This window comes from Gopherus evgoodei, chromosome 2 (genome assembly GCF_007399415.2).
Source record: "Gopherus evgoodei ecotype Sinaloan lineage chromosome 2, rGopEvg1_v1.p, whole genome shotgun sequence".
Classification (NCBI taxonomy): domain Eukaryota; kingdom Metazoa; phylum Chordata; order Testudines; family Testudinidae; genus Gopherus; species Gopherus evgoodei.
Window position 1 is genome coordinate 239281277 of NC_044323.1, and position 24792 is coordinate 239306068.

Here is a 24792-nt window from a genome sequence, read left to right on the forward strand (position 1 = left end):
GTGCCGTGGATGATTAGAGAATATTGCTATAGTGAGCCTTACAAAAGTGTGAATAGTTAAATGACCATTAATCTTCTGGAAAAAAGAGCTGTGCTCTCCACTCGCAGTCAGGAAAAAAGAATTTTGGCATCAATGAAGAATTTTAAAGAACTGTTAAAAATGTGATTAAATACATTGATGGTTATTATAATGATTAACCATCTATGGAATATGCAATAAGTCTGTCACTAAAAACAACTTTTATACCTTTTGCAAGTCATGAATTCTTCAGAAATTTGCTTTCTGGCAGCTTAAATGGAGCCTGACCCTTTTCTGAAGATTTTCTATTCCATATATGAGTTGTGTTAATGGCCCACTCTGGCTCAATGCAATAGTCTAGTTGACATAAAAATAGGTGCAGTATAAAGAACCCGTACCACACATTTAAATATATAACAGGACATAATGAATGTGGATAATGTGCTTGGAAAGGAGCTACAAACTAAGGTCAGAGTGGCAATTTTTATGTTTTCTCTATACACAGAAAAGTTCTGGAACATTATTTACCAATGGAGATATGGAGAACACAGAGAGGAAAATACGGTAGGAAGGCAAAGGACAGTTAAGGGTAATTGTAATAGGATTTCTATATATAGCAAGGATGTGAAGCTACTTTTAGCACTTATTCTTTCCTTGCGCAGGTTGACAAACCATCTGATGTTTCTTCAAGAGCATTTTAGAACTGAACCATTTTCAGGCTTTATAACATTGTCACTTAATCGAATGTCGTACATTAGATCCTAGTCCATTAAAATAAACACAGATATGACTGTCAATAAAAACGAGTTTGATAATTGGAGCCTTTAAAGTGGATAGGCAAAGCAGTTCACTGTGTAGATTATTTTTCCATTACACAGAAACTGAAAATAGGCTTATTTATTTTTAAATGTATAAAATGTGTCCTTCCACAAAGCTCATCCAGGTCATGCCCAGATGACTGGCTATTAGTAATAATGAATGCCTTGGGATAGATTATGATTTAAGGCAGCTTGTGATACTTCTGCTGTGCAATGGCTAGGGTTCAGGAGATTGTTTTTTGTCATTTGTACAGCACTGTAGGTGTATATGGCGTTTTACATGACTAAAATCACAAGCCCTTGACCTGAGGAGACTACAGTTGTAAGTAGACAAAGCACATCAAAGGATAACAATAAGCAAAGAGAGGAGGGAAAATGTGGGAGGAGAAGAGTTAAAACAGTGTGAAAGCATGACATATACCTCTATCTGGTTATTCATTTCACAAAACAAAAAACCACATGTGTTTAGCACAAAATAATGTTAATATGCTAGGGTTTGTGGTTATGGTGCAGAGTGGGGCTCACCAATAAAAGGTGAGGCTTCAGAAGGGTTTTGAAGGAGGAGTATGAAGTTTCATGGCACACTTTATCAAGGAATGTGTTCCCCGAACAATGAGAATACCTCGAATTAGTATCTGGTTGTCTGAATTAGTATCATTTTCCCAGTAGTGTATAGTTAATAGATTGTTTACAGAGTATAGTCCACACTGCAAGTGAGCAACCAAAGCATCTCTGTTTCAGGTATTAGGAAGGCCTCTGTCCCTTGGTATCTAAGGGCCTGATCTTTGAAGTCCGTGGAAAGATTCCCATTAATTTAGATTCCTACAGGTAAAATCCTGGTCCCACTGGTCAGTGGAGTCAGGATTTCACCCATTGACTTCAAGGGGAAATGGATTGTACATTGTTTCTGTGTGAGGTTAAAAACGTAACTGAGCAGACTGGCAGATAAATTTATTCCCCAACTGTGCACATTGCAGGTCTGGAGGAAAAGAAATCTGAATCCATCTAACTAATGCCTGCTTTTAACTCACAAGGATTGTACAGGCTGTGCTTGTCTACCCGTTTTGTTTTGTTTTTATACTCAGTATAGTATCTTTCAACATTCGTCACCTGTATTTTTAACTTACAAACCTTATGGTACATGGCAGATACATTCAGTACGCTTTGAATGGCATAGGCGAATGTCTTTTGTCGGTTGCTATACAGCAAGTATGTCAGACAAAATGCTGTTTCTGGAGTGAGTGCTAATATGCTACCACACTTTTTCATCTCCTGTGTTGACATCTCTGTGGCTAGTTAACTTGAGTTTACACAGACTTGCATGTGAAAGTGGGGTTTATATTAAATGCAGCCACACACACAGTTCTCTTTGCCCAAAGCTGCCACTGTGAGAGGAATGAGTGCAGTGAATGGACAGTGCCCATATCCAGAGAGCTATCAGTAGGCAAATAACTGAATAGCATAAAACCAAATTCCAAATAATGTTTCTGTAAGCAAAAGGAAGGGACATAGCTGTCAGACCATTAAAGATAACTAATAGGAATACATTCTTTGTAAGACATTGAAAGACCTATGTGCTCATTGGAACAAAGAAGAGCTATTTGATGTGCTATATAAAAAGGAAAAACAAAAGTTTTCATTCATTTAATAATTCTAATTATTTTCAAAGCTCGTTAAATGGAGATGGAAAGGCATTACACAGAAAACCAGAACTCTGATGGTGGATCCTGTCATCTTAAACATAAACTTTTTGCTGTTCAGTTAATTCTTTAAATGAGGCTGAATGCTCAGATTGTGTAAATCACCATAGTTTATTGACTTCCAAGGAGCTGTGCGAATTGACACCAGCTGTGGAGCTGGACCATATTAACTATAGAAATGGACATTTATGTATTTCTCATTTCATGAGAGGTTGAGATAATATGTTAATGGTCCTGTTTTTCAGAGGTGTTGAGCACCTGCTGCTCCCATTGAGCTAGCTGGAATTATGAATGCACAGAACTTCTGAAGAGCAAGCCTTATTTGTTTACTGTTCATTACAACATATTACTCTGGCTTTACATTTTCATCAGCCAACCGTAAGCTTCTCGTTTCATCTTACAAACAAATTAGCTACTAGGAACTAAATGCTATATTCGATTACACCCAGAGCCACAGCACCAAAGTCCCTGGTGTAACTGAGAGTAGAGTCTGGTTCTGGGTGTCTAATGTAATGTTTTTATAGAGTTGTGTTCAACAGTTTGATATTAAGTTTCAAAAAGGTTGTTTCTAAATATGTATTCCCTGGATTAATTTTAACTCTGTGCCTCAGATAAATATCAGAATGTCCTCCAGAGTACTGAGAATGTGTTCTGATGAATTTTAGACTATTTTCCACTTTTCTCAGAAGAGAGGAGAATAACATAAAATTCACCAGAACATATATATCTGTATATCCCTCCAGCAGCTCCCAGAGCCCTGGATTCCTTAAAAATCATCTCTTGAAAAAATACACTACTCCTTTTCCAACTTTACCATCCCCCATCTCTTCCCCCAAGGACTGATCTGTACGGCTCTTAGCCTCATGACATGGTTATCTTGACACAACTGAGAGGTGGCGTTAGGGGATGGAGTTGTCAGGCAGCTTACTGCCATTGAGAGAGGCAGCCACCAGGGACTGGGATAGGGTCTTCTAAACATCCAGGAAAGCATAACTACTGCTTTCTCTGGTGCAATTAATGCTGGGAAACTGTCCTATCTACTTAGTCTCTTTAATCCCCATCACTTTAGTTCCTGAGCACGTCCTAAGTGCTTAGCAGTAACAAGTTCTTTCCTCCTGCCCAGGCTGAATGAGAAGCAACTTGCTTAGTTTATAGGGTATGGGGGGTTGCTTGTATAAAGAATTTACTGAGGGAGCTCCATGTCAGAGTAATGAGTTTTGTGTGTAGTTCTGGAAATGGTGAGGCCAGTGGCCACTCTTACTTCTTGCAGGACTGAGTGCCATCTAGGCCCAGTTTTCACACTTATGGTTCTGATGGGATGCAGCTGAAGTTGCAGAAAGAGAATTGGGTAGTTTAGGCCAATCCAGAGGCTTGGGAACTAGGGGAACTGGGGTAAGGCAGCACTCCCTGCCTTGTAGTAATAATAGCGACTTAATGCATGGCTTCCATCAAATCCAGGGTTTACAGTTCAATGGCTTTCAGCATCCCCACAATAAAAATTGTTCCAGCACTTCTGGGCTAATCCTGGGGAGGGCTTTGAATTTTGAACAGACTTGAAACTGATCTCTGTTCAGTTGGGAGCCAGTGCAGGGAGCACATCACCATGCCAAATTGCTCATGGTGACTTGTCTTGCTTAACCTACTGTTCCCTCTGTTCTCCATTCCCCTTATATCTGGGACATAGTGCCTTCCCCAAACCAGGACTGGTTGCTTTCTTTCCCATTTCACTGGGAATGTGCTGCCCCTCTGTCCCCTCCCCCCAGTCCTCTTGCCTCTTCCTCTGTGATCCACTGGAACCCACTGTCTCTTTTCCCTCAGTTCCACTGCTGCTGCTCCTCATTCCAGCAGAGACTGTTTTTTGTCCCTGCCTTCTATCCCCCTCTTTCTGCTCTCTGCTCCCCTTCCCTACATTTTTGACTACTACTCCTCTTGCTTGTTTTGCCCTTTCCACTTTACCTGGCATATTGGGATAGCTGAAAGGCTCTTCTCCAGCTCCCAGTTACCCAAGCCAGCTGCTTCTCCAGTGACTTTATTATGCTGTTATGCATATGCACACAGCATACCTGCCAACAGTCAGGGGACACTGGCTGGGACATCATCTCCACACAGTGAGGTTTCAGATGAGGACTGTCCCACCCAATTCAGGACCTTGGCCAGATAGGTAAAATTTCTGTATTTTTCAAAAATTCTCTTAACTTGTTTGAGCTTGGAATTTGATGGAACTCTCAAGCTAAAATAAGCTTTTAGACAAACTTTTCTGTCAGACAGCAGAATACCACAAAAACAGGCTCTGCTGATAATATGTAAGGAAGTATGTGTTCATATGTTTGGGTGACAAGAACAACGCTACTCTCCTACAAGCCCAAAAGTATCTATTTACTGTCTGACTTCCTGTGCTGTTATTCCCAGTATGATATCAGTTCTGCCAGGGGCCTGATTCTGATCTCACATTAATGCAGATCAAAAGTAACTCCCTTGAAGTCAATACAGTTACACTTCAAACTGGTGTGCAAGAGGACATGGGCCTACTGGGAGATGTGTTAGTGTAAGTGGTTGACTGCACAATTTCATTGAGAAAGTCCAATGAGTCAGAGTCAGGACGGACTGAGAATCAGAGTCAGAGATATATTCAGAATAGATATGGTTGATTTGAGGGGATTTCTCAGATTTGTTAGCTTGTAAAGTATGGCTTACAATCTTAGAGATGCATGTATAAATGGACAAACAGATTCACATTTCGCAAAGGTAAATGTATTTGTATTTTAATCTCAGATTGTTTCACTGAGATTTTACTGAGCAAGGGTCTTCATTTTTAAAACAATATTTGGCCCATACATCTTCCTACTGTGATGGCATAGTAAATCTACAAATGTAAGATGTAGAAAGGGGTTTTCTTTTTAGTTCTTAAAGAAAATTTAGTGCTTTAGAAAGGTGCTGGATTGATGGCTCCCAGAGTGCTCTATTTATCCACACAACAGGTATATTGTTGGCAAGCTGCCCAGCATTGCAGCTTTTTGTGTTTGTGTTCTCAGAAAGAACAGTCGCACAAATTACTTGCATCAATAATAATTATTTAAGACACAAGGTCAAAAAAGTTCCATAATTTGTCTCATGATTAATGTTCTGTTCCAATAACCCTATATCTACCATTTCAAGTGATTAATGACATTGGTTCTCTTCTTTTGGTTAATGAATAGCTCTGAAGAAGAATGACAGCTGCACAGTGTTAATATGTGCAAAAACTACTTTAATGACTCAAAAAATTAAAACATTATATGCTTCAGTCAAATCGCAAACCAGCTCACTTGTAAGTACATATAAAGTTGTCCTTAGAAAATGGCATTGTCCACCACTTCGAAGTTGTTAATTTATTTTTGTCTAAACCAAAGCTGATAAAAAGGGACCATTTGTTTCACTGTAATCATGTGGCGTTTCAGCCCTGCTCAGAGTATACATATACTGTATAAAATCCAAACCTTTCCTGGGGGTTGGCTTTGCACATAACTCAAATAGCAATTGCAAAACATGAACTTCAACCTCTATTTTCTCCTCTACAATGGCTGTTCCTAGTGTTTTTTCTTGCAGGACCTCCTGTGTCCCAGACCTTACTTTCCTCTACCCTTCAACAAGAGGCAATCCATTGCTTCTAATATTCTGTTTGAAGTTAAGATGTACCTGCAACTATGACTCATCAGTAATTACTCTGCATCTTTATATAGGGTTCTAGCACGTGGCATGAGGAATAGTTCAGAGGAGCATTGCATTTCTATGCAGGGTCCTACAACCTGCCACCCTGTTATATACCTTCCTTCTCCAGAGTAAACTATCTGGACCAGCCAACTGAGCACAATTCCCAGAGTTCCTGGCTGATGTCAGAAGATGCAGTTTTGCAGACTTGATAGGTTTGGATAATTGAGATGATTTTCCAATAGCTACCCAGACTTCTGGGTAGCCCTCTCAATGGGGCCTCCAAATCTTTTGAAGTTTGTCCATTATAAATTTAAATTATTTCCTTCCTAATGTCTCAAGAAGAACTATTGAAATATAACTAGGCATGACTTTATGCCAAAGTCACACAGCTAGTTGAATTTTTGAAATTAGAGGAACTTTCCCTTGTTTAGATACACATGATCTCAGAAGAAAAGTCTGTGATATATGTAATGGCAAAGGTTTTTTTGTGTTTTTTCTTAAGTTGCTTGCTGTAATATATAGTTGCATCTCTCAGCTTTACAATATATAGAGGACTAAAAATGACAACCATAAGAATATTAATATTGTTACTAACCAGCATCATAGTAGAGCAAGGAAAAACAATGTAGTAATCTATGAAAATTCTGGACATTGAATACTTTCTGAATAGGGTTCTCTCCACAATAACAGAGAAATTCATTCTGATTTTCATTTTGGCCTTTCTCAATTCAAGAAGCTCTTCTCAGCATTTTTTTTTCTGTTCTTCTAAACCCTTTCCTGCTATATTGGAGTTTGAATGTGCAATCTATATTACCACTTTGACAAAGACAGAAAATTGTTCTTTAGATGCAATATATAATTTTGGCATTTTAGCTGTGCCTTTTTGCTTCCTGTAGTAAAATGAATTCCTGCCACATCTGGCAAGTCAATATGTGTGACATTTGGCATTTTATGGTAACAAGATGCTCTGCTACAAGGAACATAAAACTACTTTCCAAAATGGGCATCTTGTGACTCTGTAATAAGAATATAAAAATCTTGGTAGGTGCTTTTATTGTGCTATCATATGTGTTTAGGATCCAATTCTGCTACCTTTACCCACATTTACTCCAGGAGTTTTGAAAGGTATTATTCAGCATAGGCAAAAGTGGCAGACTTATGTCCTTAAAGTGTTGTACTCAGAAGTGTAAATCTGTAAAACAAACAAAAAAAAAAATAACATTTGGGATTCCATGTTTGTTTCTCAGTGACTCCATACCCAAATTTTCTCCGCTTTGAAGTAAAAACATGGCTTTTTTAACTATCAGCCCGGAGGACTTAACCTGAGACTTGGATGTCATGCTCTATTGTTTCTGGTCCTTCCATCACCAATAGTAAAGATTCTGTAATTGGAACTTCATTGACAGAAATGTTGATGATGTTTGAAGCTGCACAGAATCCAGGTCACTTTTCCACACTGTCTCTACTGTAGACACACTTCTTGCTCAAACACTGTACTGCAAAATTTATGCTCTGGCAAAAGAAAAAAATTCTAAAATCCTAGTTTCAAATCACAATGGCCAACTTTGGTTTCTGTTTTTATCTGGGAAGGATGTGAGAATAGAATAGATGACACCTACTCAAGAAAGTGCAATATGTCCCACATAGCCTCCCTGAGTTTAATATGAGAATTCATTCATTTGGAAGATGCATTATAATTGTGTATATATCATCCAAAACCAAAGGGAACTTCACTGTAAAAGCAAGCTGAAGTTACCACATGTGTTGTTTAATGCATCTTTATTTTTTTTACATACCATATGAAACTAAATACATAAAATGTCAGGAAATATAATAAGCAGTAAGACGAATTAATCCATAAGACTGTCAATGACCTACAATGTGTAGCAGTGTAATACATAATACATATCTGTGAATTAGACTATGGAGATCAATTTACAGATGTAGAAATTAATCAAAAGTAACCAACAAGCCAAAATGTGCTTTTCCCCCTGAAGTAATGACATAATTAAGGCCAAAACATTGCAGAGACAGATCACTGCATAACAATCATTTTGAATTGGGAAGAACCAACGATCTGTAGTTACCCCCCCCCCCATTAAAAGGATCCATACAGCAGCAGTGCTTATTAATCCTTCTGTGGAATATAGATTCCCTTCCTGGAGCTCAAATTTGATACTAGAAGCATTAACAAAACAATGACTGAAGCCACTACGTGCTTTTTTAGCCTACTTTCTGTCTCTCAAAGTGGCTTTGTTAGTAGCAATCGCCTCAGCTAGGAGGGTATCAGAACTTGGAGCATCTGTGTTTTTCTCACAAAAATAAAGTGATTATTCAAATGTACCCACTGCTTATTTAATAAATAAATAGTTTTCCACAGTTCACGAGACGTGGCATTGCCTTCTCTCTGTCTTAATCCTAAAGCATCCCGAGGAGACTGAAAAGCATAAACTGGCACTTAAAATCTGTCATACGTGCACAGAGCCGTATCAGAGGTCCATGATACTTTTCATGTTGTATCACTCTCTTATAAAAGGAATGCATCTGAGGAAGTGGGTATTCACCCACGAAAGCTCATGCTCCAAAACGTCTGTTAGTCTATAAGGTGCCACAGGATTCTTTGCTGCTTTTATAAAAGGAAAGAATTCCTCAAAAACCTCCATTGCATGATGGATTAAAGAATATATTTCTGAAACCCATAGAGCATCTGGAGAAAATCAACCAGATAACATGACACCCCACTCACTGAGGGACTCAGCATCCTCTTGGGTTATGAGGTCTTGTACTCCATAAGAAGAAATGTGCAAGGCCTCTGCTTGGTCATCCATGCACATGTACAAAGTTGGTGTCCTTTCTTCCTCAGATGCAGTCTTTGGGAGAAGAGTATTTATTAATGTGCTACGCGAGTACTGCTTTGCACTTCCCACTGCATAGCCTGTCAGGCATGGAAGACTGTGAGAAAGGAATATTTCCTTCTCATCCTTCTCTTTAATACCCTCCCTGTCCAACAGTCTGACCCTACCCAAGGAGGATTAATTTATCTCAGAATTTAAAGTTGTTGGTTCTCTCCTCTGTTTCTCAGATTAGAAAGGAAAATAAGTGTGCAACCAAGAAAATGCTCTGTTCGAGAGTCATTAGTTCGGTGACCTATCTTAGCTATGTTCTTGGAGAATTTTTCAGCATTGGAAGCTGTCATTCTGGTGTTCACCACCAGCAGAATGGTCATAGCCTCACACTGGCTGTCAATCTTTGGTCTGAAAACTGAATTTCCTTTACCAAATTTTTCTCTTTTTTCATTACAAAAAGACAGCCAACTAAAAAAATGGGGGAGCAATTTTTTTCTGGCATTCAAAAATTGTCCTGAAAAATGCTTACCATTTTCCAATCAGCTCTAATTTTCAATATTTCTGACACACAGTGAATGCTGAGGAATTTGGAAAGACACATGGGTCTGATTCTCCATTCTGCTACATCAGTTTTATGCTGAAAACTGACAGAGTTGCACCAATATGAAACTGGTGTAGCATAGTGGATCTTTTTTTCGTTTTGTGAATATGACAGTGGCATGCAACTGTAGATTTATTCTCTTCTCATGCAACCAGCATAGCTTCCTAGTGATGGTGCTTCAGTTTACTAAATGAGAGACCTGAGTTTGATTCCCAGTACAAGTCTTATTCTAAAGCCATTCTGCATAACCAAATAAGAGCTGTACCAACAGTTCTGGAAGGAGTCTCTCCTAGTCTTTTTTTACCCATAAAGATGGAATGAGACCAGCTTGGAAAGGGGTGAACGAAATGAGGGGATCCTGGTGCTATGAGAAATACAATGGACAAACCAGGAAAAAAATGATTCCCAAATGTACATTTCATTGGATCTAAGAAACCTGGTATGTTAATAAAATTAGCTTAAAATTTATTGAAATTTAACAACCCTGAGATATAGTTTATATGTATTTATTCTATAAGCTCTCATTTTAAATCTTCAGAGTCAATGCGTATTCAACATGAAATAGATGTCTTTTCATTCTTACTATGTTGAGATGTTATTTACTTTTTCTTGCAGCTCTTTTGCACTTGGACGCTTTTTGAAGTCAGTGGGGGCTGAATACATGGAAAGATAACGAGACCGAGTCCTAACAGCATATGCTGTTAACCATTGTATGAAAGGGAGGCTTGAGAAAAGACTGTTCTGGGTGACTGATTGCACAGGGACCATATAAAAAAACTTTATTTTCCAGCAGAGTAATTTCATCCCAGACTAACCCTATTTGACTATTAATTGTATATTTTTAATTACTTTAAAAAGCACTAGCAATCCAAATTAAGCTCCAAGAATTTAATGTTGTCTCAGACTCCCAGAGCTCACATAAATTAATTAAATCTTCCAAACCAATTCAATTTGTTACATTTGGCACATCTGCAATTTTTTGTATAATAAAACATTGCATAAAGATTTAGTAAATTTATTTAGCACATGCCAGCAATGCAGCCCAAAACTCTAAATGCTCCTAAATTAAGAGCCTGATCTCCCAGGACTAGAGACCTGTACTGTGGATCTTTAACAGGACAATATATATACTGACAGCCGGTGTATTTGGAGCAGAAGTGAAGATAAGCTTCCCTTGGCCCTCCCTTCCCACCTCTTCCAAAAAGAAGGGGGGAAAAAGCCATTCTGAGTGTTGTGATTTTAGAAGTAATTTCATATAGGAAGGATAAGTATGAAGAATGCGGAAAGAACTCATCCCACTGAGTGAACTGAAATGAGTTGGAAATGTATTTTCACCATCTGTTGCTCTCATGAAATCTAGGGATTTACAAATTACAGTTTTGTAGAAAACTAAATCTGAGATTCGGTGACTGCTGCAAAATCTGTAACCTCGGGGCAATGTTCTGATATTTTAGACATCCATATCAGACATCCTAGATTAAGTTAAGTATCTTCTGTGGGCCATGTGGGGTGAATTGTCTGAATGGTTAATTTTTTACGGTGCACAACCATAAAGAGTAAAATGGCCACATTCTGCACTCATGTACAGTGATATACACATGGGGTAATACCTAAGTAACAGAGAGCAGAATTTGGCCAAAAGCATATAATAGAGGAAGTCGATACAAATGGCATAGGTGACCTGAGGCAGCTACAGTTGATTTAGCAGATACTTGCTCTGACTAAGTACTGAACCATTGCCACAGCACAATGTAAGCATGCAGTTACAAGCAGATGACACCTAAAATTAAGCTGCATCTTTAAGAAGCCTGCAGCAAATTACTTCCAGAGTTTCTTCGTTCATTTGTTATGACGAGTGATATTTTGTATTCAACTGTCTGTGGCTACCCCAAGATCTGCTGAGAGAAATGGCCATCTGTGCTGATGTGCTCTACATCTGTGCTCTACATTGCTACCAGGCCCAGTTTGGATAGAACCAAAGTTTCAGGGACTTCCTCACCAGCCACTGCTTCCAAAACCCCTTCTCAAAAGGAGTTTCACAAAATAAAAGGGGAGCTATCACAAGTTAAAAAAACAGGGCCAGCATTAACTTGCATCTGCTTGGTCTTTGGGTATGATCATGGAACAAAGCCACACAAAGGATATACCCACCCTGGTTTCAAATACGGACCAGCAAAATACCCATGAGGACCCAGGTAAAGCATAGGAAGCATGCATGGGGCTGGGACGTCCCCTTTCCACAGCCTCCCTGACCAAATTGACTGGGCTGTACTACCCTCCACTTGTGGAAGCTCAAAGTAACACTAAACTCATGAATCTCTCTTGGGCAGATGCTAGGCACATAATGCTTCCTGCTTGCCAATTGTTCTGAACTGCATAGTGGTTTTATGATGTGCACAAAAGACTAAGCAAGACCACTAAACTCACTTTCACTCATGACCTCAGAATCTTTTTTTCTAAAGTTCTTTTTTAAAGCCCTTTTTTTTAAAGGGAGATAATTAACATGAGAAAGAGGAGCCCCTGCTTAAGTGTATTACTTCTGAGGTCAAACTTTCCATCAAATCAGTATCTCTGAGGGTATGGAGTTGGCTTTCCTCTTCCTATACAATCTCTGTTCATATGACCAATTTCTCCTATAGTACAGCTACTTGTATTCCCATTCCTGCTTCCGAGTAAAGTTAGCTTTAATAGTTGTGGCGTTATTATACAAATAAGATGGTTTCTTATTGTTTCAATAAGAAACTAGGTCTGACCTACCATAGACCATGAAGGGGCAGTGTATTTGATGGAATATAATGCAGCTTCTTTAGTTTTGGAAATATTCCAGAGAGAAATCTAGCACAGGAAATCCCTCTTAAGTGCCCATTAATGTTTAATAAACTGTATTCTAATGCGATATATCAACTAGGCAAGTTTTATTTGCATCTGTTCTCTTTGATTGGCTTTATTTAAAGTGAGATATAGTTCAATCCAGTATTCTTGTTCACTAAACAGCACTATAAATAACCATGCATGCAAAGCAATAGGTAACATTTTCAGTGGTAATGTAGGCTTTCCTGTACAGATTTAACCTACTGGTCCAACACATCATAGGCTGCTCTCAGATGTTCTGAACACAGCATTCTGCAGATCAGCTGTAAGTACCATCAATAAGGCATTTATATTAAAATAATTCTGAAATTTCTGTCCTGATTGCATTCTGATCACTAAAAGGGTGTGGGTGTGGGTATGGATATGGGTGGGTGCGTGTGTGTTTCTTGTTATACACTGTGTCTCAATATAAATTTCTCGATAGCTACAAAGACATCAATGGGAACTAAAAAGCTCAGACAGGATGCAGTCAAGATATGCTCCACTGACAACTAATAATGTCAATCTTCTGAGCTGGCTGATGTGAGTGTTAGGGGGACAAGAAAAAGATAATTTTCTGTTTGTTAATATTATTTTCTAAACATAAGAACGGCCATACCGGGTCAGACCAAAGGTCCATCTAGCCCAATATCTGTCTACCGACAGTGGCCAATGCCAGGTGCCCCCAGAGGGAGTGAACCTAACAGGCAATGATCAAGTGATCTCTCTCCTGCCATCCATCTCCATCCTCTGATGAACAGAGGCTAGGGACACCATTCTTTACCCTTCCTGGCTAATAGCCATTTATGGACTTAGCCACCATGAATTTATCCAGTTCCCTTTTAAACACTGTTATAGTCCCAGCCATCACAACCTCCTCAGGTAAGGAGTTCCACAAGTTGACTGTGCGCTGTGTGAAGGACTTCCTTTTATTTGTTTTAAACCTGCTACCTATTAATTTCATTTGGTGACCCCTAGTTTTTGTATTATGGGAATAAGTAAATAACTTTTCCTTATCCATTTTCTCTACATCACTCATGATTTTATATACCTCTATCATATCCCCCCTTAGTCTCCTCTTTTCCAAGCTGAAGAGGTCTAGCCTCTTTAATCTTTCCTCGTATGGGACCCTCTCCAAACCCCTAATCATTTTAGTTGCCCTTTTCTGAACCTTTTCAAGTGCTAGAATATCTTTTTTGAGGTGAGGAGACCACATCTGTACACAATATTCGAGATGTGGCCATACCATGGATTTATATAAGGGCAAAAATATATTCTCAGTCTTATTCTCTGTCCCCTTTTTAATGATTCCTAACATCTTGTTTGCTTTTTTGACCGCCTCTGCACACTGTGTGGACATCTTCAGAGAACTATCCATGATGACGCCAAGATCTTTTTCCTGACTCGTTGTAGCTAAATTAGCCCCCATCATATTGTATGTATAGTTGGGATTATTTTTTCCAATTTCTTTACATTTATCCACATTAAATTTCATTTGCCATTTTGTTGCCCAATCACTTAGTTTTGTGAGATCTTTTTGAAGTTCTTCACAATCTGCTTTGGTCTTAACTATCTTGAGTAGTTTAGTATCATCTGCAAACTTTGCCACCTCACTGTTTACCCCTTTCTCCAGATCATTTATGAATAAATTGAATAGGATTGGTCCTAGGACTGACCCTTGGGGAACACCATTAGTTACCCCTCTCCATTCTGAGAATTTACCATTAATTCCTACACTTTGTTCCCTGTCTTTTAGCCAGTTCTCAATCCATGAAAAGACCTTCCCTTTTATCCCATGACAGCTTAATTTACATAAGAGCCTTTGGTGAGGGACCTTGTCAAAGGCTTTCTGGAAATCTAAGTACACTATGTCCACTGGATCCCCCTTGTCCATATGTTTGTTGACCCCTTCAAAGAACTCTAATAGATTAGTAAAACATGATTTCCCTTTACAGAAACCATGTTGACTATTGCTCAACAGTTTGTTTTTCTATGTGTCTGACAATTTTATTCTTAACTATTGTTTCGACTAATTTGCCCGGTACTGATGTTAGACTTACCGGTCTGTAATTGCCGGGATCACCTCTAGAGCCTTTTTTTAATATTGGCGTTACATTAGCTAACTTCCAGTCATTGGTACCGAAGCCGATTTAAAGGACAGGTTACAAACCTTAGTTAATAGTTCCGCTACTTCACATTTGAGTTCTTTCAGAACTCTTGGGTGAATGCCATCTGGTCCCGTGACTTGTTAATGTCTCTACGTGGTCCATAAAAACGGACCACGTAGAGACTCTTTTTTCCATGGAATTTGCATAAAATAGCTGCAAAAACTATTCAGTTTTGCCAGAGCTGCTCCAAACAGAGATATTGTCAGGGCAGAGGGCAAGAATCTAGAGATGTGCCAAAACCTGACAAATTACTCTAAACCACATCATCACAATTGATACAGTGGCGACCAGATCCAAACACATTGTGCTTTAGTGTTTACCCCCCTCAAGTATTTCTTTTGTCCTTGAAGAAGATCTTTATTTCATTTTGTGGGAGGGGTAGGAGGAGGAATGGCTATCACAGTTGGTTTTGAGCCTGACTCTAATTTACATTAATGTCCCTCTCTCTACACCATGCTGGTTATTGCAAAGGGGCCTTAAAGTAGGTGTACATATAATTTATAAAGCCTAAATTGCCACTGAAAGTAGTAAATCGGGCTGCCACAACAGTGTAAAGTGGACTTAGTGTAACTGAAAATCAGGCACTTAATCTTTAAGCCACCTAGAAATCATGAAATTCTGAACTGTAGAAACATTCCTACAAAGTGTACTCAACAAACACTCTATAGAGCAGTTAAGTTTGACCACTAGCTAGGTAACTAAACTTGGTAATCCTCCTTTTCCCATTCTCTTCACTACTATGTTTATTGCAATCCCATTCTGTGTCATGTCTAATCTGGATTCTTAAATCCCCAGGGCAGAAGTCTGTCATTTTATTTGTCTATAAATGATGCCATGTAAATAATAACAAATAATTGAACTGGTAAGACAAATGTATTGTGTAATGCCGTAGAGTCATAGGACTTTTTAAGAGTGATATCACAGCCAAGGTAAATACTAACTGGCCCAAGAGACATCACTTCCAGTACCTTATATAAATTATTAGTAACATTATCTACCTAGGTATTTGGATTGCCCCCAGCACAGTTCTGAGTGCCTACTGGTCAGGATAATAACAATGCTTCAGTCATGTCAAAAAAGATATATTGGAATTGGAAAAGGTTCAGAAAAAGACAACAAAAATTATTAGGAAAATGGCTTCCATATGAGGAGAGATTAATAAAACTGGGACTTTTCAGCTTGGAAAAGAGATAATTAAGAGGGGGGATATGATAGAGGTCTATAAAGTCATGACTGGTGTGGAGAAAGTAAATAAGGAAGTGTTATTTACTCCTCATAACACAAGAACTAGGGGTCACCAAATGAAATTAATATGCAGTAGGTTTAAAACAAACAAAAGGAAGTATTTCTTCACACAGTCAACCTGTGGACCTCTTTGCTAGAGAATGTTGTGAAGGTCAAGATTTATAACAGGGTTTAAAAAAGAACTAAAGTTCATGGAGAATAGGTCCATAAATGGCTATTAGCCAGGATGAGCAGGGATGGTATCCCTAGCTTCTGTTTGTGAGAAGCTGGGACTGGGTGACAGGGAAAGGATCACTTGATGATTACCTGTTCTGTTCATCCCCTCTCAGGTACATGGCATTGGCCACTGTCAGAAGACATGATGCTGGGCTAGATGGACCTTTGGTCTGACCAAGTATGGCCGTTCTTTATGTTCATGCCTTCTGTTCATGACTCTTCAAGGACACTACCAAACTTAATTTAGCCCCAACACTACCTGTGTATTTGGAAACTATTATTATCCCAGTTTTACAGGTGAGGAAGCTGAGACACTCTGGGGATACTCCCCGGATAACTATGGGCTTATTGGCATCAGTGGGAGCTACAGGTTTTTGGCTCCTCTGAAAATCAGACCACTTTTATTTGGGAGGCCAAATATGCACTTGGATGCCTAATTTAAGGCATCTAGTTTTGAAAATGTTGGCCTAGCTGCCAGTTTTGATAACTCACAGATTATTGATGCTTGAGTGAGTTGTGATATCTTCACAACCATGAGATGTTTTTGCAGCTTTATTCACAAGTATCAGAGGGGTAGCCGTGTTAGTCTGGATCTGTAAAAGCAGCAAAGAGTCCTGTGGCACCATATAGACTAACAGACATTTTGGAGCATGAGCTTTCGTGGGTGAATACCCACTTCGTCAGCTGACGAAGTTTGCGTATTCACCCATGAAAGCTCATGCTCCAAAACGTCTGTTAGTCTATAAGGTGCCACAGGACTCTTTGCTGCTTTTATTCACAAGGTTTCAGTAGTTTCAGATATATTTAATGAATCACAAAAAAATGTGGACAAGAAAAAACTTTTCTCTGTATATTCATATATGAGATGTCTGTGTTCCCTCTTGCACATTAGCTTTTTCTCCTCCCCCCCACACCCCCCAAAATTTCTACTGCTAAGGATTCACTTTTACAAGAAAAACAAATTATGGCTATTAGGGGACAGGTGCTTAGCTGTTATAAATTAGTGTAGTCCCACTGGCTTCAGTAGAGTCATACTGATTTAAATGGCTCAGGATTTGACCTGGCAACTCTGCCAATTCAATTTCAAAAGCTTTTTTGGAACAGCTGAATGCGAAGTGATGGGAATGTGACAGCAAAGGTGACTCATCTAATCAGAATTTGATGTATATCTTGATACATTAATCCATTTGTATACTGTACTCTTATTCGGTTAAAAATGCATATTTAACTGAGATGACATTACGGCTGTGAAATAAATCTTTGTTTCAGCTACTTAGCCAGTTATAATATTGTTTGCCAGTACAAGGCACACTGATTCCTGCTGAGTTGTCGTACATGATTTAATAGATCTTTTCCACCTCTAATTTCAATGCTCCAGTGATTCTAAATAACTTGAAATTTATCATGTGTAGCAGGAATCAATAACAATAGTAGTGTACAGAGACAAAACAGAAGGGACGACTTCAGGCCCAGTTTTTAGATTTCGTTTAAAGCACACCAATTTGGTGTAGGATTTGGATTTACTCTACTATCCTTAACTTGCGCTTTATAGACCCAATCCAAAGCCTGCTCATATTAATGAGACTCTTCCTAGTGACTTCAGTGAGTACTGAATCAGGGGCTGTGTGCGTAGAATGTGTATGGAAAGATGTACTGTAAATGCATTCACACAGGCAGAGTTACAAACATTCCACAGTTTAATCCCTTATTTCTGGTGGATCAAAGGTCATAGTGCTTAAGTGCTAATATCCTAATCCCAATTCCCAGTACCAAGAGGTTAATATGATGCCACTCCTTCAGTTATTTTTCGTAAGACTGACTCACATGTTAGGCCAGAATTGATGGGTCCATTTAGCAAATGGAAAGCCTGCTGGAAAAAATATACAACTCATTCTTAAACTAAATCTGATAAGCAAATAACGTAAATCATATAGCAGTTTCTAAAGGCATGAGAAATATTAAACCAAGAGGCAATTTTTACACACACTGACCAGAGAGTTAGAAAGTAAATGAATTAAATAAAAGTAAATAGCTTTTGCCTAGTTTGAAAAAATGTATTTGAACAGCCATACTATGTCAGACCAATGGTCCATCTAGCTCAGTATTCTGTCTTCTAACAGTGGCCAGTGCTAGGTGTTTCAGAGGGAATGAACAGAACAGGCAATCATTGAGTGATCCATCCCCTGTCATTCACTCCCAGCTTCTGGCAATCAGAGGCTCTTGGGACACCCAGAGCATGTGGATACATCCCTGACCATCTTGGCTAATAGCCATTGATGAACCTATCCTCCATGAAGTTATGTAGTTCTTTTTTGAACCCTGTTATAGTTTTGGCCTTCACAACATTCCCCAGCAACAAATTCTACAGGTTGACCGTGCACTGTGTGAAGTAGGACTTCCTTCTGTTTGTTTTTAACATGCTGCCTATTAATTTAATTGGGAGACCCTTGGTTCTTGTGTTATGTGAAGGAGTAAATAACACTTTTTTTCCACACTATTCATCATTTAATAGACCTCTATCAGAGCCCTTCTTAGTCATCTCTTTTCCAAGTTGAAAAGCCACAGTCTTTTTAATCTCTCGCTGTATGGAAGCCGTGCTATACCCTTAATCATTTTTGTTGCTCATATATCTTTATTGAGATGGGGGGACCAGAACTGCACGCAGTATTCAAGATGTGGGCATACCGTGGATTTATATAGTGACATTATGTTATTTTCTCTTATTAGCTATCCCTTTCCTAATGGTTCCTAACATGTTGTTAACTTTTTTGACTGCTGGCGCTGCACATGTCTCCAAGATCTTTCTTGAGTGGTAACAGCTAATTTAGACCCCATAATTTTATATGTATAGTTAGGATTATGTTTTCCAGTGTGCATTACTTTGATTTATCAACATTGAATTCCATCTGCCATTTTATTGCCCAGTCACCCAGTTTTGTGAGATATTTTTGTAACTGTGTCAGCTGGGCCCTTCTTTTCCATTTCTGTGAAGAAGGAAAACTAGCCCCTTACATTTCAGGTTTCATATTTGTTATATAGTTAGTCAACACCTGTACTACTAGTGCTACTTATGTTTAACACTATAGGTGAATTTTCATTTGCAACCCTTCATTTATGAGCGCCATTCACTGTATTTAAGGACCAAATGTGAAAGAAAGCAGTATAAAAATGGAAGTACAGTACACTGGCACCATTTTCCTCTTTGGAACTATGCTTTCCACTGAGAGAGATTTGGAAACTGTGTTCACATTTTTTATGGTTTCTCTGGCCTGTAGGGGAATATTTAACCCAAATCATGCTGCTCTGAAACAAGCCTCCTACTGATAAAAATCCATAGAAGTTGCTTTTTGTCTTGTTGAATTATGTATGGTATGCATCCCCCAACTGATCCATTATAGATGCACAGCAATAGCTCATTGGTGCTATGTGTGTGTCTATCTCCCATGATTCAGACTCACTGTCAGATTCCAGCCACAACATGTACACGAGGAAATCTGTGTGTGGCAGGGGAGAAGAATTCTCCTCGAGTCTGGCTTTACCAAAGCACACAGAGAAGCCACTCCTCAGGCCTTCTGTGATGGGAGTGTTAGAGGGGCATTCTGGGGAAAGCCAAAAGCCCAAGGGGCACAGTTTACGTTTTCATATACAAAAAGAGAAAGATGCTGTGACAAAAAATGATGCAACTTCTCCTTTCCTAGGAGACTCTCAAGGGGTCAGTGCAGTCTGCAGTGAGAGTCGTGCATAGTCAGGATATATGCTGAGCCCCACCACCATTTAGAACTACTTCCTCAACCCTCAGCACAGTCCCTGAGTGAGGGTCGACTCATCTACCAAGCGTCAGGGGAGCAGACTAATGTAGGGAGGTGTAATTACATTTCCCTGGGTCAGTTTGGGTGAATCTAGTGCACTGTCTCTAAATAATCCTAATCTTTTGATGGCCTGTGTCAAATTAGAGTCCTCTTTAAAATTTACAATTGAGGCAGATACTACTGTCTTGGGTCTTATAGAAGCAAAGATAGACCTTGACTAGCAATTGTTGAAAGAGCTTGAAGGTGAAAAGCATTTTCTCTCCTCCTGTAAACAGCAGGTCACATATCAGCCAGACAGAACCAAAACTGAGAAGGGTACTTCAGAGTTACTCTGATAATTCGACTCCTTAAACTCCATGTTGCATGAAGTTTTGCACCTTGATATGACAGCAAAGGCAGCATTGCTAATGAGTTGCTTTCAGATTAATGTTAACTCTCCTGTTACTAATGCCACACTTATGGCACCAAGGACAACAAATCACTTACCTCCCACCTTTTATCCTTCAGATGTGCATGGGACAATTATAAAAGCATGCACTTCAATTATTATAAAGATAAATTGTTTCACATCCAGAATCCAGCCACAGTACAATTGCCATGTTTCTTTTAATAGCAATGAAATAAATCAATGTTTATTGGCTTGCAGGTACAGTAAAAATAAGTATTCTCTGATAAATATGTGTTCATCATTACTTTTATGTACAGAGAATATATCGGGCATAAAGGATCTTTAATACAGCAGCAAAGTTACAGCCTGCAGTAACAATTATAAATAACTTACATTATTTTAGAAGACAACTTTGTGCTAAAATAGTGCCATCTCAGAGAAATCATATAGAAGTGTATATTATCACATTATGGGCCAAATTTATTCTGGGTGTAACTCACTGATACTTGAACTATGCCAGGACTCCCCCAAATGTATGTGCTGTGTGAGTGTGAGAGAGAGAGAGAGAGAGAGGATTAAAAGACACATGGATTTATTATCTTTCCTCCTACAGTAAATGTTAATTTTCATAAAGATTTTCATAACTTTGGTTAATATTTCTTAGTGACTAATCAATAACACAGATTCTGACTAAAGGCTGTCTTAACCCCCTTGTAAAGATATTGGCAAATAGAGGACACTATCATCCTTACTGTCCTCATTTTTATGGGGTGTGGTTCATTTAAAATACAGCATTTTGAATGTAGACATAAGCTTTGTGTAATCTCTGGGTAGAGATAAGCAACATAAACACCCTGAAGGTCTCCATTTGAAGGAACAACTTTGAGTGTTTGTCATAAGTTGCCAGATGCAGGCAGTTAAAAGACATAGATATATTTTATAGTCAGGGCCGGCTCCAGGGCAGCCCCACTGCGCCGCTTCATTCTTCGGCAGCAATTCGGCAGCAGGCCCTTCCCTCTGAGAGGGACTGAGGGACCCGCCGCTGAATTGCCGCTGAAGACATGCTGCCCCCTTGCAGGTGGCTGCCCCAAGCACCTGCGCTGGTGCCTGGAGCCAGCCCTGTTTATAGTCATCATATACAGAACAGATTCCCTGAAGGCACAGTCTGAGGATAATATATTTATACCATTTTCGTGGATTGTTTGAAGAGGAATTTCATTGTATATAGTATTAAGGAAAATAGCCTCATTATGACTGTGTTCACCTGAAGAATTTATTTTCAGATTTGTTTCTTTTATGAAGGCTCTGTTGAATTGTAGACCTATTGATTCACAGCCACAGTCAGGGAAACCTCTTGGGTCTCTGTGGCCTGGCAGTTAACTGTACAGTCGGGAAGATTCAGCAGACATTTTGGTCCCTTTTTTGCAGCCATGCAACACTGATTTCGCCCTTTGTAGTCAACTCCTTGTTGGTGGTGCTTTTGGGGAACAGTGCCTGGTAATAAGTCTTTTCAGGATTGAGCCTTAGATTTCCTGTTTATATCTCACATTGTGCCTGACCCTCACATAGCTGTGCAGTGTGGACGAGGGACTAAGGAGACTTCCTTGCATGGCTGGCACAGGGGCCATGAAGAATTGCACTCCTCTGGGCATGGAGACTGCTGCCTCATTATTCTCCTGAGGGCACAAAGCATTCTAAAAGGGGCAGTATGGGGCAAAGAGTAAGTAGAATCATGGCTCTATTAGCCTCACTTGCCAGGAGCAGAGCAGGCTACCATGTGCACTGTGTGGATGAAACATGTTGCACCCCATGAGGGACTTTAGTAGTGAGCACATGCATTGTTCTCTCTTGGGGAAGTTCTCCTTCTGAAGAAATCCTGCCCCTAATACAAGGCTGTGCCTAAATGGCATAATCAAGCACAAAAATCACTGAATAGATTTTGTTCATGTGAGCTACACTGCAAGCTCGGCAAATCTGTCCTTGATGTCATCAGGCCCTACAAGGTTTGTAATGTACTTTAACTACTATGAGAGACATTTTCAAACTTTACCAATGTCTGAGGAGGTTTCAGTCCAGTGAGGACAGAATCTGGAGTGAAGCCCCCACAAACATTGATGTAGTTCAGAGTTTGAACTCAGATCCTGATCCAGATTTTGCACTTCACCCTTCTCTTTACAGTGGGCTGAATTCAGCATCCCAAATGTGAAGACCTTCCCACACAGGAGAACCAAAACTCCAGATCCAGATACTAATTTTGTGGCTCTTAAAACAAACAAGGGCAAAGATTACAAAATAAGTCTTCTGCTGCATGATTCCTAGAAATATAGTAAAAACCTGACACAATGTTAAAACACTTCTATAATTCAAGAAAAGGTCAATTTTACAAAGATTTTACAATACTGACATTTTTTCTTATTTCTTTGGGGAAACTGATGGGGAATATCCATGGATATATTGAAAATCATTGTCAGGTTTTGATTTTTTTTTCTAATTAGGTTTCAATATTTTGAGTCCTGAATCACTATTTTTTAAAAAATAAAAGCATAATTAGATATTAGAATCTAGATACTGATATGGAAATAATGCTACCATATATATTAATGCTTTTTCTTATACATAGGGAAGTAGAGCAAAATCTAGTAGAAAATAATTTTTCTACAGGATCTTGAAATTCTCCCATGGAATTCAATAAAAATTGAATATCCATGCTATTGAATTCTATAGATGTGGTTCAGAAAAACCTATTCAAGAGTTTTATCATTATTTATTTGTAAACTATAGATTTTTTAATTAATTTTGATAGAACTATATTAAATTATCTTTCATCCCTATTAATTTCTATAGGACTTTTCCAGAAGGGTGATTTTCAGAGGTGCTGAGCAAGCACAGCTCCCACCGAAGCCTCCAGGAGCTGCAGATGGTCAGCAAATCTAAAGATCAAGCCAGCATTGATTAATAGAATTAAGGCATTTCTAGATTTTTATATATATATATATATATATCATAGAACAGATTACTTCATGTGTTGTTACAGCAGAAATCCTGGTATCCTTGTCAACACCTGAATGATAAAACAGGGACATCTACTGGTTAAAATAGGGACGCTTTCTTGAATGATTTTGTGACACTCTAGCTCTAGGCCTTGTGAGATCTCCTTTCACTGATGTCTCCATACCACTATTAAGTTCCAAAGTCTTAGTTTCTTTAGGCAGAAAAGATCTCATGTTGCTGTTCGTCACTCTTGAAGTAAATTTTACTAGTCCATTCAAGCACCATCTGGCGACCCAATACTGCTCCAATAGAAATCAATAGCAAAACTCCCAAAGATTTCAACAAGAGCAGAATCAAGCCCTGAAGTGTGAGAAGGATGTAATGATATGGAGCGTAATAGATATTTACAGGCACGTAGATATTCCAGACAAACCAGACCCCTCTATAGTGCAGAAAGTGTGTCGCACTGTTCTAGGCCGCTCTTCGCCCATCTGTTCAGAACCTGACCTGGCAACTCAGGGCAGATGCTTAATCTGAAATATGAGCCTAAATTAGGAGACAGGTTTCAGGGTGGTAGCCGTGTTAGTCTGTATCAGCAAAAACAATGAGGAGTCCTTGTGGCACCTTAGAGACTAACAAATTTGTTTGGGCATAAGTTTTTGGAAGCTTATGCCCAAGTAAATTTGTTAGTCTCTAAGGTGCCACAAGGACTCTTCATTAAATTAGGAGAGTTCACCTAACTGAAAACCTGCTTTCCTATTTAATAAGGCAAGCCATTAGTTTGAGTTCATAGAAAGATAAACTGATAAATGAGGGGTGGATAATACATTTTGTATATCAAATCTTTAGTTGGTACAATCTGATCTTTCAAAACATGATATGATGACATTTAAATATTTGTTTTAAGAATTAAACTAACTCAGTGGTTGCTTCACAGACTGCATTATATCATGGTAAAAGTAGCAAAGTATGGTATGGAAGATTGCATAATTCTGGATGAAGTTAAGGGAGGGGTTAAATAATATTCTGGAGTAATGTATAAACTACAGATGGGCTTGAACCCAAGCCCTGGGTCTGGGAGTAATGTATAGACTATAGATGGGCTTGAACCCAAGCCCTGGGTCCGCAAACATTGGGGAAATTTGGGACAAGATATGAACTTTTTTTAGCAGAGAAACGTTCACTATGTGCTTGCAAAACACCAGCTTGCCAGTGTGTGATTCTGGATGATCCAACTGAAAAAGAATTACACAATGACGCTGGGCACACTTTTAGCAAGAGCAGGGAGTGTGGGATGATCACCCAGTATTGCCCTCCGTACATTCTACAAGAGAATCACTGTTCAGCTGTAGCCTGGCTGTGAATTCACAGCCTCAATTCAGTGCAGTCTTCATATTAATAGTAGGGAATATGTTTCTGTGCACAGCCCTTCCCTTTCCCAGATTGTTCCTA

General features: G+C 39.0%; 1 protein-coding gene and 1 long non-coding RNA gene across 2 annotated transcripts in view; one reads left to right on the plus strand and one right to left on the minus strand.

Moving 5' to 3' along the window:
* The window catches only part of KCNB2 (potassium voltage-gated channel subfamily B member 2), a 279532-nt gene that overhangs the window by 230536 nt on the left and 24204 nt on the right, over positions 1-24792 (plus strand). The gene's annotated exons all lie outside the window — the stretch shown is intronic.
* Positions 7357-24792, minus strand: part of LOC115646867 — a 67736-nt gene continuing 50300 nt past the window's right edge. The window contains exon 4 of the long non-coding RNA XR_003999162.1: positions 7357-7418. This is a non-coding gene — a long non-coding RNA (uncharacterized LOC115646867). The remainder of the gene's footprint in view (positions 7419-24792) is intronic.